The 15,875-nt window shown below is 41.5% G+C and overlaps 1 long non-coding RNA gene across 1 annotated transcript; it reads left to right on the top strand.

Annotated features, from left to right (window-relative positions):
* Positions 1-8,008: 8,008 nt before the first annotated feature.
* LOC133270179 (uncharacterized) lies at positions 8,009-13,879 on the top strand. The gene is made up of 3 exons (XR_009743686.1): positions 8,009-8,592; positions 12,297-12,382; positions 13,673-13,879. It is a non-coding gene; the product is annotated as an uncharacterized LOC133270179 (long non-coding RNA).
* Positions 13,880-15,875: the final 1,996 nt, after the last annotated feature.

Below are 15,875 nucleotides of genomic sequence, written 5' to 3'. Positions count from 1 at the left end.
AACTCTGTCTGCTGGGCAATGCAAAGCACCATACATCTGCAGCATCTGCACGATTCGGAGTGTGAAAGCAGGCATTTTCAAGCTCCATTGCTTTATGTGCTCCTTAAATATGGAAAAGAACAGCACAAACCATTTTCAACAGCTTAAAATTTCAACAGTTTAAAATCAAGTTTTCCATTCAAGGTTTGATGAAAATTCTTCTTCTGTGTACCATTAGAGCAGCTTTTTTATGCTATTTCTGTTAAAACCCAAGGACAGTTCCTATGCAAGTGTACTTTCAGCTTCTGAGTTACAGGCATTTTCTCCACAAAGTAGAGTAATGAATCAAAAGAATTTAAGCAGAGATGTCTGTAATGCTTCACAGTCCTAATGTGAGTATTACAGAAGAGGAGACAAAAGAGGAGACAGAAACACAGTCGCCATACTACAAATAGCTCTGTTTCCCCACAGTCCTGTCAAAGGCCATGCATACCTCTCTTTAGCACTGAAGCCCGTAAAGCATACCATGAATCGAAATCTAAGCTGTACTTTAGCATTTACACCACAGGAACATGGAGGTTTACTTTCAGCAAGTGCAATTGGTTTAGGTGAGTTTTGATCATCATGGTGAAGCAAATAAAATATTGAAAACTTTCTGGTTCTAACTCAGAAATGGTCTTTGCAGTTTTTGAGGGGAAAAAGTGTAATTTCAGTTCACTGATGTTTTTGTCCACTTTTTTGTTTTGGTTTGGTTTAGTTTGTTTTTTTTACAATTACCCACAGGAGCTGTAGTAACACCAGACTATTTTGGCTAGGACAGGGAACCTTATCACTCTCTTAGATGCTTTCTGAATTGCAATTCTTCACTTTTTTTCCCCTCACTTCTTTAATTAAATGAGCTGCCCTAGACAATTAGCCAAACTGGAATCTTTACAAGTTACTTTTCAAATATTCTCAAGAGTATAAATAACATCATGTAAGGTTTTTATCCTGGAAGTGAAATCTAATACAGATTGATTGCGCTTCACTGTAGCAGAGCTTATAGAAGCAACATGGCAGAAAACTTTGATAAATTAAATTGCAGGATTTGTTTGAGAAGAAAATGGGTTTTATAGCACCTGGCTCAAGTTATGATGTTGCTTACAGAAAGGACTCCTCTGGTTTGCCTCACCCACACATAGAAACGTATCTCTGTGTAACCTAATATGCTTTGATTTAACTCAGCTAACCTGTGGCTGAGTAATTACATCTTACAACTGGCAGACTAGCTAAATATTTGTAGTCATTAAAGAGCAAGACTTGGCTTTCTGTAGAAACACAGTTCTATGTCCATGTATTCAAGATCACCTTCAAAAGTATCATCTTGCACACAGTTGTCTTGCTGAAATATTACCTAGATGATCCCTGAAGTCTTGCCTTATACTACCAATCCACGAAATCATAATAAGTGAGTCTTACTCACAAGACAGCAGGGAACACTGTCAAACACATCTGCCTAGTGGTGCCTTTTACTAATAAGAAAGTAAGGAATATGTAACTACAGCACGACCCTCAGCTATGTTCATTTCAGCACACAATTTTGTTAGAAAAAGAGTGACATTTTAAGTTAAAATGATTATATAGAGCAATAGAAATGACTATATTTGAAAAGTTTTCTAATCAATAGTAGACTTCTGTATATTAAAAGAATGTTGTAACTTTGCTGTGGTAGCCTCAGCAGTAGAAACTAACAACAACAAGTAGGACACAGGATGCCTGGCCTAAGACCTTGTAGTTTAGAAAAAGGAAGCTTTGTCTAGCTGTGCATCTTGATAATACAGACATTCATAATTTTTTATTGCTTACAAGGAAGCTATGTCTAGAAATAGAAACCATGTATCTTAAGCAGCAGAACATTTCATCTCTGCAATATTGGTAGCTTTGTGAAATCATTGCAACATAAAAGGACAAGCCAAGTGAGGAAGTGAGAATGCTGACATCCACATAATGGCTGGGGCCTGTCCAAAGAGCAGAAAGGTGAAAAGAATAAGCGGAGGAAGACTCCTTACTTCATCTGACGAAGACTCCTTACTTCATGGGGACGAACACCAGAGGGGGCTGTGCAAGCGCAGAAGAGGCTGATGTCATAATGGACTAATGAAGTAATCCTTGATGCGTATGTATCAGTTAATGTAGCAACATATGTTGAATATGCATTAATTGCGAAACTTTTATGCATAAATTGTGAACGCGATGTGACGGGGTTGAAGCCAGATTTGGGCGGGTGCCCCTGGTTTCCCAGCGCTGCAATAAAGCACCTCATATAACCATTCCAGTGGTTATGTGTCAGTTCTTACACTAACAATTTCCCACTTACTAAGTGTCCAATTTGCTACAAGTTAAAAAAATACTTTCTACCTGAACCAGATCTGTGCCTAGGACTAGATCACTGAGTTGCCATTTTTAAGCCTGCAAAATACTGGAGATCCAACCACTGCCTCTGGGACTATCCTCCAGAATCTGTTATTTGTCTTGGGGGCATTCAAAAAGCAGAGATGAAAATAGTTAGTCTCAAGATTTTCTCTGATAGTTCAGCTAAGTTAGCACATAAACCCTGCCAAATAAGAAGTGGGACTGAACATACTGGAAGAGAAAAGGTTCTCAGGTTGCAAAGAAGCAGAATTATGGTCTTCATTCTCCGAATGCCTACCTGCATGAAAAAAAAACACCCAATATTATTCTTTCTCTCCTATGTGCTTTCAGGAAAGCATAGACAGTTATTACTTTCAACCCTATCTGTCCCTGCAGCAAGTGACTTCACTCCAACCTCAGGCAGCACGAGGTTGTGCCTGAATCACATAGTTTACTCACAAAGAGTTTCAGGTGTTTGCAGTGTCATGAGCATTCTACCTAGTTTAAACTCTGCACAGCAGACCAGCCAGACATTTTCTGGGTTTTGCCCATGTGCTTAATCATTTCCATTATCGGTCACACACATCACTATGTCTCAGAAACATCTCCAGCTTAAAACTAAGACTCATCTAAAATAGACCCAGGGAAACAAGCATGACATAAACAAATCTGAACAAGTATCAGTCTGCATTTATTAGGGGAAGACCAGGAAGAAAAGGTATGTTCACTTTCATGTGAAAGCTGAATAAAACATGTTCTAAGAAAAACTGCTACCAGTTTCACAGTATATTCTGGGGATCAATTTTATCTCAACAAAATAGGTTGATTTTGCAGGTAATGTTTTCAGCTGACAATTTTCACACTCAATATGTAAAAAGAGTCTTCAAGAAAGGTTTCATTATTTTGCTACAGTGGCCATCAACATCAGAAGATCTTCCATTTTTGTTTTGAATTCTGCAGATAGGAAAAGCTTCATGCTCACAGGCCCTTGTTCTCATGGGTGACTTCAACCACCCTGACATCTGTCAGAAGGACGGTACGGCCCGGCACAAGCAATCCAGGAGGTTCCTCGATTGTGTGGAAGACAACTTCCTTCTGCAAGTGATAGAGGAGCCGACAAGGAGAGGTGCCATGCTTGACCTCGTGCTTACCAACAGGGAAGGGCTCGTTGGAAATGTGACTCTCCAGGGCAGCCTTGGATGCAGCGATCAAGAGATGCTTGAATTTGAGATCCTCAGGACAGTGAGAAGAGCGTGCAGCAAGCTCACTGCCCTGGACTTCAAAAGAGCAGACTTTGGCCTCTTCAGGAACCTGCTTAGGAAGGTTCCATGGGATACAGCCCTAGAGGGCAGAGGGGCCCAAGACTGTTGGTTGATATTCAAGGATCACCTGCTACAAGCTCAGGTGTTGCATCCCAACTAGAAGGAAGTGCAGCAGGAGGGCCAGGAGACCTCCTTGGATGGATAAGGAGCTCCTGAGGAAAATTCAGTTGAAAAAAAGAAGCTTATAATAAGTGGAAGCAAGGACAGGTGGCATGGGAAGAGTACAGGGATGCTGTCCGGGAAGCTAGGGACCAGGTTAGGAAAGCCAAGGCAAGGCCCAGTTAGAATTAAACTTGGCTAGGGATATTAAGGATAACAGGAAGGGATTCTACAGGTACATAGCAAATAAAAAACAGACTAGGGAGAATGTAGGCCCCCTCAGGAAGCTCTCAGGAGAACTGGTTACACAGGATTTGGAGAAGGCTGAGGTTCTGAATGACTTCTTTGCCTCGGTCTTCACTGGCAAAGGCTCTGACCAAACCACCCAAGTCTTGGAAGGCAGACACAGGGACTGTGAGAATGAAGACCTCGGGCCCACTGTAGGAGAGGATCTGGTTCGAGACCATCTTAAAAATCTGAACATGCACACGTCCATGGGTCCTAATGAAATCCATCTGCAGGTCCTGAAGGAGCTGGCAAATGAAGCTGCAAAGCTGCTGGCCATCATATTTGAGAAATCATGGCAGTCAGGTGAAGTTCCTGACGACTGGAAAAAGGGAAATATAACCCCCATTTTCAAGAAGGGGAAAATGGATGACCCGGGGAATTACAGACCAGTCAGTCTCACCTCTGTGCCTGGCAAAATCTTGGAGCAGATTCTCCTGGAAGGCATGCTAAGGCACATGAAAATCAACAAGGGGCTTGGTGACAGCCAGCATGGCTTCACTAAGGGGAAATCCTGCCTGACCAATTTGGTGGCCTTCTATGATGGGGTACAGAACTGATGGACAGGGGTAGAGCAGTTGATGTCATCTACCTGGACTTGTGCAAAGTGTTCAACACTGTCCCACATGACATCCTTGTCTGTAAATTGGAGAGACATCAATTTGATGGATGGACCACTCGGTGGATAAAGAACTGGCTGGATGGCCGCACGCAAAGAGTTGTGGTCAATGGCTCAATGTCCAGCTGGAGACCAGTAACGAGTGGTGTCCCTCAGGGATCGGTGTTGGGACCGGTCTTGTTTAACATCTTCGTCGCTGACATGGACAGTGGGATTGAGTGCGCCCTCAGCAAGTTTGCCGATGACACCAAGCTGTGTGGTTCGGTTGATACACTGGAGGGAAGGAATGCCATCCAGAGGGACCTTGACATGCTTGTGAGGTGGGCTGATGCCAACCTCATGAAGTTTAACCATGACAAGTGCAAGGTCCTACACCTGGGTCGGAGCAATCCCAGGCACAGCTACAGGTTGGGCAGAGAAGAGATTCAGAGCAGCCCTGCGGAGAAGGACTTGGGGATGTTGGTTGATGAGAAAATGAACATGGGCCGGCTTCAGTGTGCGCTTGCAGCCCAGAAAGCCAACCGTATCCTGGGCTGCATCAAAAGGAGCGTGACCAGCAGGTCGAAGGAGGAGATCCTGCCCCTCTACTCTGCTCTTGTTAGACCTCACTTGGTGTATTGTGTGCAGTTCTGGTGTCCTCAACATTAAAAGGACATGGAACTGTTGGAACAAGTCCAGAGAAGGGCCACAAGGATGATCAGGGGACTGGAGCACCTCCCGTATGAAGACAGGCTGAGAAAGTTGGGGCTGTTCAGCCTGGAGAAGAGAAGGCTGAGTGGAGACCTCATAGCAGCCTTCCAGTATCTGAAGGGGGGCTATAGGGATGCTGGGGAGGGACTCTTCATTAGAGACTGTAGTGATAGGACAAGGGGTAACAGGTTCGAACTTAAACAGGGGAAGTTTAGATTGGATATAAGGAGGAAATTCTTTCCTGTTAGGGTGGTGAGGCACTGGAATGGGTTGCCCAGGGAGGTTGTGAATGCTCCATCCCTGGCAGAGTTCAAGGCCAGGTTGGACAAGGCCTTGGGTGACATGGTTTAGTGTGAGGTGTTCCTGCTCATGGCACGGGGGTTGGAACTAGATGATCTTAAGGTCCTTTCCAACCCTAACTATTCTATGATTCTAAAGGTTTTTCATGCTCCTAGCTAGTAACAGTGCAGGTCCCTGTTTTTCTTCAGTGAGAATCTGGCCTTCATCATTCTTAAAACAGACCTTCCCAAGGAATTTTGCAGTGTTCTCACAAGAATGACAAACAGTACCAGCACAGGGTAAGTGACCATGTTTTCTGCAGCATTACCCCTTGTGAGAGATATCTATTTCTTCAATTATTACAATTGGCCCTGAACAAAGTGTAAACTTACCCTGAAGTCTTGGCCAGGACATTTGATCTATTTGGAAAATACAATCAGATTTTTTTTTTTTTCTCTTTGGGCAGATGAGCGCCGTTCTCTCTGTAAAAATTCCGTTTCTGGATCTAGGATTTGTTCCCCTCCTTGTGGACAGCGTTGGGCACTGCACCTATTTTCGAGGGCAGTAATGTGTCTTTTGGGGAGCAACAATCATGAAAGGAAATTCACCTGTTCATCTGTTAGTAAAACCCATCGCTCTGTTAACAGCTTTAAAGGAAACATCTTCTGGTGGTTATTGAAAGAGATTTAACACTTGGCAGGGAATACAAAATAGGTACATTTAATATCCAGAAAATAAAATGCATTACAACTTTCAAGTTCACTGTGTTTGCCAGTCATCTCTTTCCTGCTCTTTGTAGCTGCATGCATTGGTATGGACAGCACAATATTTCATCTTTCCCTCTTTCTCCTCCCTGTGTGCCAGCAGCTGTCTGGAGCCAGAAAATGGGTTTCAAGAATGCCACCTGGTCCTTTGGTGCTACCTCAGGTCTTAAAGAATGGAAGAAGGCCCTGATGCAAGCATCTTAGTCTGTACAGCATATATATTGCTGAGGAAACAGACCTATAATCCTATAGGAATAACTATGGCAAGAACAGAGTTTGGCCCAGTTTCAGTGTCAGTTCATGCATGAATGCTTTGCTCCAGGGAAAAGAAGAGCAATCTGGCAAATCTCTTGGCCAGTTATGCTAATTCCTTGCAGTTATCTTAAGGTCAGAATGATGTGGTTACAATAAAAAGTCCCAACAGCAAACTGCTAGACTCACTCCCAGCCCCCTGTTAATGGTGCACGGCTCTGCTGACAACTACAGATCTCTTTGGGGAAAGATAAGGAGAGACAGATCACTTTGAATTGACCTGATCAACTAGTCCTCTGTAACAGCAGGAAAGGGTACTATCACAAATGAAGGGTGAAGATGTATAGATGCTGTATGCCGCTGCAGGGATAAAGGGTATAAGCACAACTGGTACTTGCAGTATCTGTAAAAGGAGCAAGACTCAGCTGAAGTCAGGCCTGGAAAGGATTCTCTTTCCTGAAAAATCTTGCATGTGCTGAAGGAAGGAGCAGGAAAAGAGGATCTCAAGCAGTTTATTTAACTTGTTAAATAAAATTTGTGCTGTTGCTTCACGGTAGTGCTTGTTCAAAAGGCTGTCACTTCAACCCCATGAAAATCCTCATCACCACTGAAAGAGATAGCCCCATCGCACACTGCAACCCATTGCAATTCAGTTATGTTTTCCTTGTACTAGCTGAAGAATATATATAATTTTATAACAGCTCAAGTCTGACAGTTTTAAAATATTTTTTTAAGGATATTTTTCAGCCAATCTATTCTTAAACTTGACTGACTGTTGAGTTACATGAACATTTATGCCAATGCAAGCGGAGGATTTGGCACTGGAATGTTAGGCTGGGGCGAGGGTGGGACCTTGTATGTATGTAGGTATACAAAAGTTCAAGGTGAACAGAAAACCACTATTTTATTTTTTAATTATTTTTTTTTTCAGAAAGCTAGAGAATAGATTCATAGAATCGAGTAGATTGGAAAAGACCTTTAAGATCACCAACTTTGACCATAGCCCCAGGACTGCCAAGTCCACCACTAAACCATGTCACCAAGGGCCTCATCTGCATGGTTTTTGAACACTTCCAGGGATGGTGATTCCACCACTTCATTGGGAAGCCTGTTTCAATGCCTGACTAGAAAAGAAAACATCTTGTTAATATATAGTCTTGAAACCAGATCATGTCCCAGAGGTCCTAGACATAAGTTAAGTTCTTCACAAAACCATTTCCCTGTTCTTCATAAAACCATTTCCTTTTTATTTCCCTTTCTCTTCCCTCTAGTGAGCTTAATAACACAACAAATTAAAATACAAGTTGAGTCTTCAACAGTTGGGTGATGTTATAACACAAAACTGAGTAATACAACTTAGAGCTTTGTAGTCTTTAGGACTGTGATTCTTTCTAGAGGCTTAAGCATCTGGATGCCAAATTTCTGGCAACTTTAAAGATAAACACTGAAGTACAGAGAAGAGGTAAAAATGCAGTAAAGAGAGCTATTATGAGTGGAAGCTTAGTGGAAGAGATTATCAGGAGTTAACATAATTCAGAAAACTTACTTCCACCCCTCCTGGAAATATGTTTATGTAAGTAGACAATCAGTCTGCACTGCTGTCTGTCAAAGACTGCCAGGATAAAGCAGCTGAAAATGTCTGCCTAAGAGAAATAAATTTTACTGGAAATCCTTCTTTCTCCCTTGGTTAATTGCAGACACTGGTTCTCTTCTTTAACATGGTAACAAGACTTTGCAAACTGATCCTCTCAAACTCTTAAGCAAAAATTTGAATACATGATTCCAAGTTTTCTTATTCAACAGAGTTTGTGAGCAGACGTTGCTGGCAATGGGAGCCTCTGTATGTTCTCAGTGAAAAGCCCATGAAGTGTTTTTAAGGATAGGTATGGATTAACAGACTGTGACTCCAAAGGTGAGTACAGATAAAAGAGTCTCTGCATTTGGTAAAATCCTTCTTTTAAATATGTTCTCTCTCACAGTTTTCCCTTTGGGTCTGTCCTGTTTTCAGCTGGGATAGAGTTAGTTTTCTTCCTAGTAGCTAGTACAGCACTGTGTTTTGGCTTTAGTTTAAGAATTAAACCATGACAGGGTCACTTCCAGGTTTTAGGTGCAGCAGGAAGTGATCATACACATTTATGTATGTTGGTCATCAATTGCCCCTAAACTTTAGCTTAACCCTTTGCTAAAGTACCAGTCTAGCTTAGACATTCCAGAAAGCTTCATCTATCAGTGCGTGCCAGAGCAGCCCTCTGCAGACCCCTGATTCCTCAAAGACAACCAGCTCTCAACCCACTTAACCAATACAGTCTTACACTCAGTTTCTTAATAAAAGAGTATACAGTCAGAAAACACTACAAATTCCAAAAAGCATTAGCTTGTCAAATATAGAGAATATCTGTCAATGAATCTATGGATCTTCCTTCCCTTTTCATTGCTGGCATATGTTCTGTATAAAACCTGCAGGACTATGCTTTGCGAAAGCACATTTGCCATAAGCACACTGGACTTTGCAGGTTTTGGGTAGACTACTTCGTGGACTTCACAGTATTACTATCATATTTAATACACGGGCTCTGGACTCCCTAGAGCTATGGGAGAATAACAGGTTTCATCCACCTCAAAATATTTCCAAACCCTATCAGCAGACAGCTTGGAATCATCAGAATCAGTAATGTCCTTGAATTAAGGCTTGGCTATCTAAATTGCTGGTGACACAGAAAGGTGCAGATCAATGACAGCCTTAGCCATAGTAATATGGATATCAATTACTTACTAGGTCCATAGGGCTTTCTTGACCCATTCTGGAGAGTGACTCAGCAATTCAGGGAAGCTGAGATTCACCAAGAGATTTTTTTTTATTATGAAACAGACACATCCAAAGATTGCCCACTCATTTTCCAGATATTTCTAGATACATGCAACTGAGTTATTCTGGGCTGCCCCTGTGTACACATGTGAGGAAATAATGAGGTTTACAGCACCTTTAATTGCCAAAAATTGTTTAGGTATTCTATAACTCCATTATGAGAGGCTGACATGCTCTGAATGCTACCAGACTTATGTTGAGAGCAACAGCTACTTCTATACAGGTTTCCTTCCCAGTGCTCATATCTCTTTCCAGAAAACAGTTCAAGGACTGTAATATAAAACACATAAGAACAGACACACACTGGATCACACCAGAAGCCCCACTTAGTCCTGAATCTCAGCAACATACAAAACCCAAGAAGGCGTGTTAGGCCAGAACAGACCTACAATGATACTACCACAGAATATTATCACAGACATTAAGAGATTTGTGGCTCTGGAAACTTCATAAGCCATGAGCATTTTTCTACATATTAGCCACCCTCCACCTGGGACAGGACAAATTTTCTTCCATGAATTTGTCTCCTCTTGAATTCATGCAAAATCAACACCATAATAACATCTCAGAGCAAGGATGCCCACAGCTTACCTACATATTATGTGAGGAGCCATGTCCTTTTCTTTGTTTTGAACTTGTTATCTTTTCTCATTTGGGGTTCCCTATTTCTTTTGCTATGACAAATGTAGTTTCTTTATATACTTTCTCCATTTCTCTCAGGATAGGCCTCTATCCTATTCCTGTCAGCCAACTCTTACCCAGCCTAGAGCATCCTAGTCTGCTTAAGCATTTCTGCTTTCCTTCATGCCTTCAGAACTCCTGCATTATGTACATACGAAGTGCCAAGGGGGCTTTGGTACCAGTTGGAGACCTTGAAAGGTGCTATTCACAAGTAATAACAGAAAACTGTAAAACCAAACCTAGCATTGTACAAAAATGCTTAACAAAATAACCAGAGGAAACAAACCATATCCACTTCTATAACCTTTTTCAGGCTCCCTTTGCATTTCAATCAGGCTTACTTTCAGAGAAATCCGTGGGCCAGGCTGCAGATCAGAAAAGACACTAATGTTCTGCTGCTTTATGTAAAACTCTGGTCATTGTACTAAAAAATCACCTGTGTACAGCTGAGCAGCAGTAGAACTTGCTATCAGAAGCCTGAGCCATCCCATGTTTCCCTCTTGTAAACTATGTCTGTGGGATTTGAAGCACCTCAGAAAAAGCAAAATAATTATTTCATTATCTCATTAATCATAAAATGCTCTTATGACTGGACTGACAGCTACTATGAGAAATGTCAGCCTCAAAAACAGACACAGAGAAGCTTGTAATGGAAAAGCTGCCTCATCTGTAAATAGAACATCATGAATTATAGGCAATAATTGGCCCTACAAGCAGAGAATAATGTCATTGTTATTCTTACTATGTGTCACTTTAGATCCTGGTATTAGATGATGGCTAGCTAAGATGCTCGCATTTACAATTTTCTGGCTTCTGTCCATGTGAACACATTATCCCCTGGCTATCTGAAGTGGAGGCTGCAAATAGCCTCCTCTTTTGACCACTATCTGGAGTGCAATTTCCGCGTAAGAAAGTGGCATGCTCTGAATATGACTAGGCTTACTATGAAGTCAACAACAATTTCTGTGCACTATGATTTTTGAGCTTTAAAAGGATGATGACCTTAATTTTCAGGGTAGATTTTTATCCACTGAGAACAGGGCATATTGACTAGAAAAAAAGAAAAAGTGATCCACTTATACAAAATTTTCCTAGTAGAAAAGCAACATAGAAATAGCTCAGATTACAAAGATCAAGAAAGTGAAAGTGAATAAGTGTTTCAATTAAGGTGGTATGTACATGATATACAACATAAAGGATTTCTGTTATGTGAAGCCTTCTCAATCTATTGTTCCAAACCTGACCTTGCTCCAAACTCTGTAAACTTGAAAAACTGAGTTACAAGTTCTTACAGGGAATCAGCTAGCTTCTGGAACAGGGATGACGCGTGACATGGCAGCATATTATGTTTTCAATAGTAAGTTTTCACTTGATTAAAAGATGCAGATGTGATACAGAAACTGCTGAGTGAACACACAAGGCCCGTTTACATTAGCATTTGCATTACATGAGTGTATATTTCCTCTTGCCTTGAAATCTACACTCTGATTGGTGCTACCGTGATTTCAGTGTAGATAAGAAACACCAGAAAATGTCTGCTTCTGGCAGATTTAGAGAGCAAATGGCAAGACCAGCAGTGTCAGCATCAATCAGTTCTGCAGAAGTTGCTATACGCTCCTGATAATAACCAAGTCTACAGAAGTCACAGAGATGTTGGTCTGATGTTCAGTACTGGACTTTGAGCTGATGTCATCCTCACTTTGAAACAAACTTTTTAAACTCTCTGTGCATGCCTCTCAAATTAGTGTAATTTTTCTTTGGTGGAGCTCCTCATTAAACTGAATCAGGACAACCTATTCAAATACAATTGTTCTTCCTGAGAAGAACCTGTAAGCACAGATGGTAGCAGGATCCATTTGGATTTGTCTGCAAAAACCATATGGGCCTTAAAAGTGTAATCTGACCAGGATAACTGAAAGGTAATTTAGGGTAAATTCTAAAACTTGGGACTCAGATATCACTTACCAAATATTTTCTGTGATGCTTACTTGTTCAGTGGGTAGCAGCTTCATACCTCTGCCCCTCTCACCACCTCTTGTTTGGCCTGGCCTGAATCACTTTAATTCTAGGTTGCCTGGGTTTTTTCCTTAGTCTGTTCCAGTCCTGCTAGTTTTGAAGTACTTTGGAAATGGACATTATCTCTTACTGAAGTAGGGTATGTCTATCATCTTCCTTAAGCATCTAATGAAAAGGATCTGAATCATGATGCTTTCCGCAGAAGTGCCAGGTACAGAGTAGTTAGTGTGAACCAAATTTCCTTCCTTGAACCTCCTGCAGGAAATGTAATTTTCTATCCCAACATGATGGGGAACATTTTCACACTCTCTAGTCTCATCAGACTACATATAATAAGATAATATACCAAGCTATCTTCCACACTCATCTGATAGTGTAACTCCTTTTTCCTGACAGGCAATAATACCCATATTCACCAAATACAGTGAATATTTCTTGACAATCCAAGTAAGTACAGCCAAGGTTTTCCTATCTCCTGAGCTAGTCCAGATGGTACCTGTCTTCAAACTGAGTAGTGCCTTTGTCAGAAGTGAAGCAGCTGAAAATCGAAGGAGGTCTGCACATAAAGAACTGAGAAGGTAATGTTAAAGTAGGTGAGGCAATTCAAAAGCAGTTAGTACCACAGTTAGGAAAGACTGACTTCCTTTAACATCCAATACATCACATGAAAGGTGGGGAATCAAAACTGCATTTGTCTAAGTTCCTTTATTTTTTATTTTAATGCTTTCCCCCACAGGAAAACAAAACAAAACCCCAAACAAACAAACAAACAAACAAAAATAAAGAGAGACTGAATCTGATGAAATGTAATTAATCACAAGAAAAATGTGCTGGTTCAAAGTCCATGGATTTATGACTTAATTAAAAAGTATTACAGAAAAGCAAAGATTTATGACTACCATTAAGTGAATTTCACTAAAATCAAAGCAAGAGAGAGCTGAATTGCACTGTGCAAGAGACATCACTTCCAAGGTTTGTGGGCTAGCTGAAAGCTAAGGCGGTTAATAGGTCTTTGCTGGGAGAAAGAGAAAATTTCATCAGCCAAGTGGGGTGGTTAAAGCATTTGAAAGGAGACAATGGCAGGACAGGCAACATTATGATACCTCATCTGCTCCACCTTGTGACTTGTCTCAAGCACCTTACAAACCAGTGGCTTAAATCCACAGCACATCTTGCAATTCTGATAATTTGAGAAGGTATGGTTAAGATTGCAATAATTTATTTGTCTTTGGATAATTTAGCACTGAGAAAGATCTAAGTACAAGAGAAACTCCTCAGTTTTTTAAATATGGTTGGTGTGCAGTCCTAGAAAAGAGAGAAAAATAAAATAAATTTGTGATTGTGTTGCCTCATATCTGAATGGTGACTGAAGTGTTTCAGACAGTATCTAAATTAGGTCTGCAACTGTTTAGTATTTTTTTCATTCTAGGAGAATTTTTGGTATGCCAAGAAGGTGGGAGTTGGACGATCTAATTCCCTTAGGCTCCTTCGGAAACCAAGACTGTCAAATCTGAATGCTGAAGAAACTCCCATGATAGCACCGATATCTATATAGTTAAAAGAAGAATAATTTCTCCCATCTATGTAGGTCTTGACATTTGAGATTACGTAGATGTAAACTGGCAAAATAAATCCATTTCACAAATAAAAAGGCATTATTTGATTTCTTCACTGCTACAACCAAGCTATAAACATGATCTGAATCAGAGAAGGAGGTTGTCCTGCCCCAGAATGAGCAGTCTTCAAAGTAAAGAATCAAGGAAAATGCCAAATACAAGCCTGCTTCTGAATCTTAATGAAAAAGTCCACTTGGGGAAAAATTATTCATGAGGGCCTTGGGCAGGATATGAGGAAACTGGAACACAGACTCACCACATGGGTTAAACGTAGCCATGGAGGGATGAATTGTCCAAATTCAACATCAGAGGGGTTTCCCTGTCTAACCTTTTTATCACTGTTTTTCTCGTCTAAAAGTGTCCCTCCTAGGGCAACAGACCAGCAGATAAAAGATGTGTCTTTTATAATTACTATCTTCCCATTATCCTGCTTTGCAGCTGATACTGGAAAAGACTAAGAGTATGCTGCTTCAGTGTCCTTCTCCGCAAGTGCTATGGGAAACTAACCATGGACACAAGCCTTCTTGAAAGAACACACACACATTACTGACACTGGTAATACTCTACCTTTCTTTTCCACCTTCCTGCGGGCTCTCATCTCTTTGTAAAGCTAGCTGGCTTCTCTTGCTCAGTGTAAGCTGCTTGGCTTCTCTTTTGAAGATCTCTGAGAGCCTACTCATACCCTAATGTTCACTTCGTGGAGTACATCAGAAGTCATTGCAGCCTTTCAGAACCCCTGCAAACTTCACTACAGCAGGATTTCTAAGGATTAAGAGTGAGGCTAGTCAGATGAGAACATTTGTCCTGTCTGCAATGATTAACATCTGCAATAACTAACTTTTCTTCTCAGCACCCCTAAGCACTCTCTTTTGCTGAGATGCCTCCCAAACTAGGTTGCAGGGATAACACACTTTCCACGCTAATCAGTGTTGTCTCCTTGTATGTGGACTTCTGGCCCTGTCCAGCTGCCCTTTTGTGCTTAACACTCACACTGGCTGTCATCTGGAGAGGGAAACTGCCTTTATTTTGGACTGCCCATAGAAAACCACACAGCAGCAACATGGGCAAGGTTCTTAAACACATCAGTGAGCATTATAGCAACAACTCTAAATTTAAAAATGTGGTTGGTGATAAGTCTGATTCCCTTCAATCCTGGGAACCTTTGTTCCAGATGGGATCTGGAAATATGTATAAAAAGGTGTCAAAAATGCGCACGCAGACGTACATCTATGTATTGATGACATGCCAAAGGGAGGTGCCTAAAACCTTAAATGTGCTATGGATCTGTCTCAGCCTTTCATAATCCAGCACAGCTATCCCTGCAAAGCTCTGGATGCACATTTATAATCCAACTCTCCTGCTCTCCTATCCTCTCCTGTGAGCTTGTCTAGTGCTGTCAACCATCATGCCCAAATGCTGCCAGAGTAGACGTCTGCTTGCAACCTAAGTGAAGCCAGCAGGCATGGCTTTCTGGGGGCAGCAAATCCTGCTTTCTCCTCACTCACCCTACAGCAGAGTTTACGTCCAGCTGTTTGCAAGAACACGCGTGATAGCAGGTAAAGAAATGTCCTGTGGTCTATTTCTGTGCTGCACAAATGGGGCAGAGAGGAGGATATTCTGCAGGCTATGGTTTTCCATTGATTTAAAATTCTGTTTGTGACAAACAGGTACAACATGGGCAGGGATTCATTGTAACTCATAAGAACCATTTTGCTGTGGGTACACTGGCTCTGAGAACCAAATAGTCATCAAGGGAGAAATCATCCCTTGAGGCTGCCCACAGCTTCAGAAATAGCGGGAACTACGTGCTGTAGGCAGGCAGCACAAATGTCCAGGACCAGGCACCCTGTGGAAAGTTCGTGTGAACAGCAATAAGGAGGTCAGGTCTGTGAGCTGGAAGAGCTTGGTAACACAGATGAGTAGTCTGTGGGGGAAAACCAAGTCCTTCATGGTGCCAAGTCTCCCTGCTCTTGGGAGTCAGATGGCAGGCTTCACTCAGGCTTTCAATGCAGAGTC

This window comes from Pezoporus flaviventris, unplaced genomic scaffold (assembly GCF_033815535.1).
Source record: "Pezoporus flaviventris isolate CSIRO_AGI_PZ_B2104156 unplaced genomic scaffold, CSIRO_AGI_Pfla_v1 ptg000018l, whole genome shotgun sequence".
Classification (NCBI taxonomy): Eukaryota; Metazoa; Chordata; class Aves; order Psittaciformes; family Psittacidae; genus Pezoporus; species Pezoporus flaviventris.
Note: the sequence above shows the minus strand (reverse complement) of the source record. Positions and strands in the feature narration are given on the sequence as shown.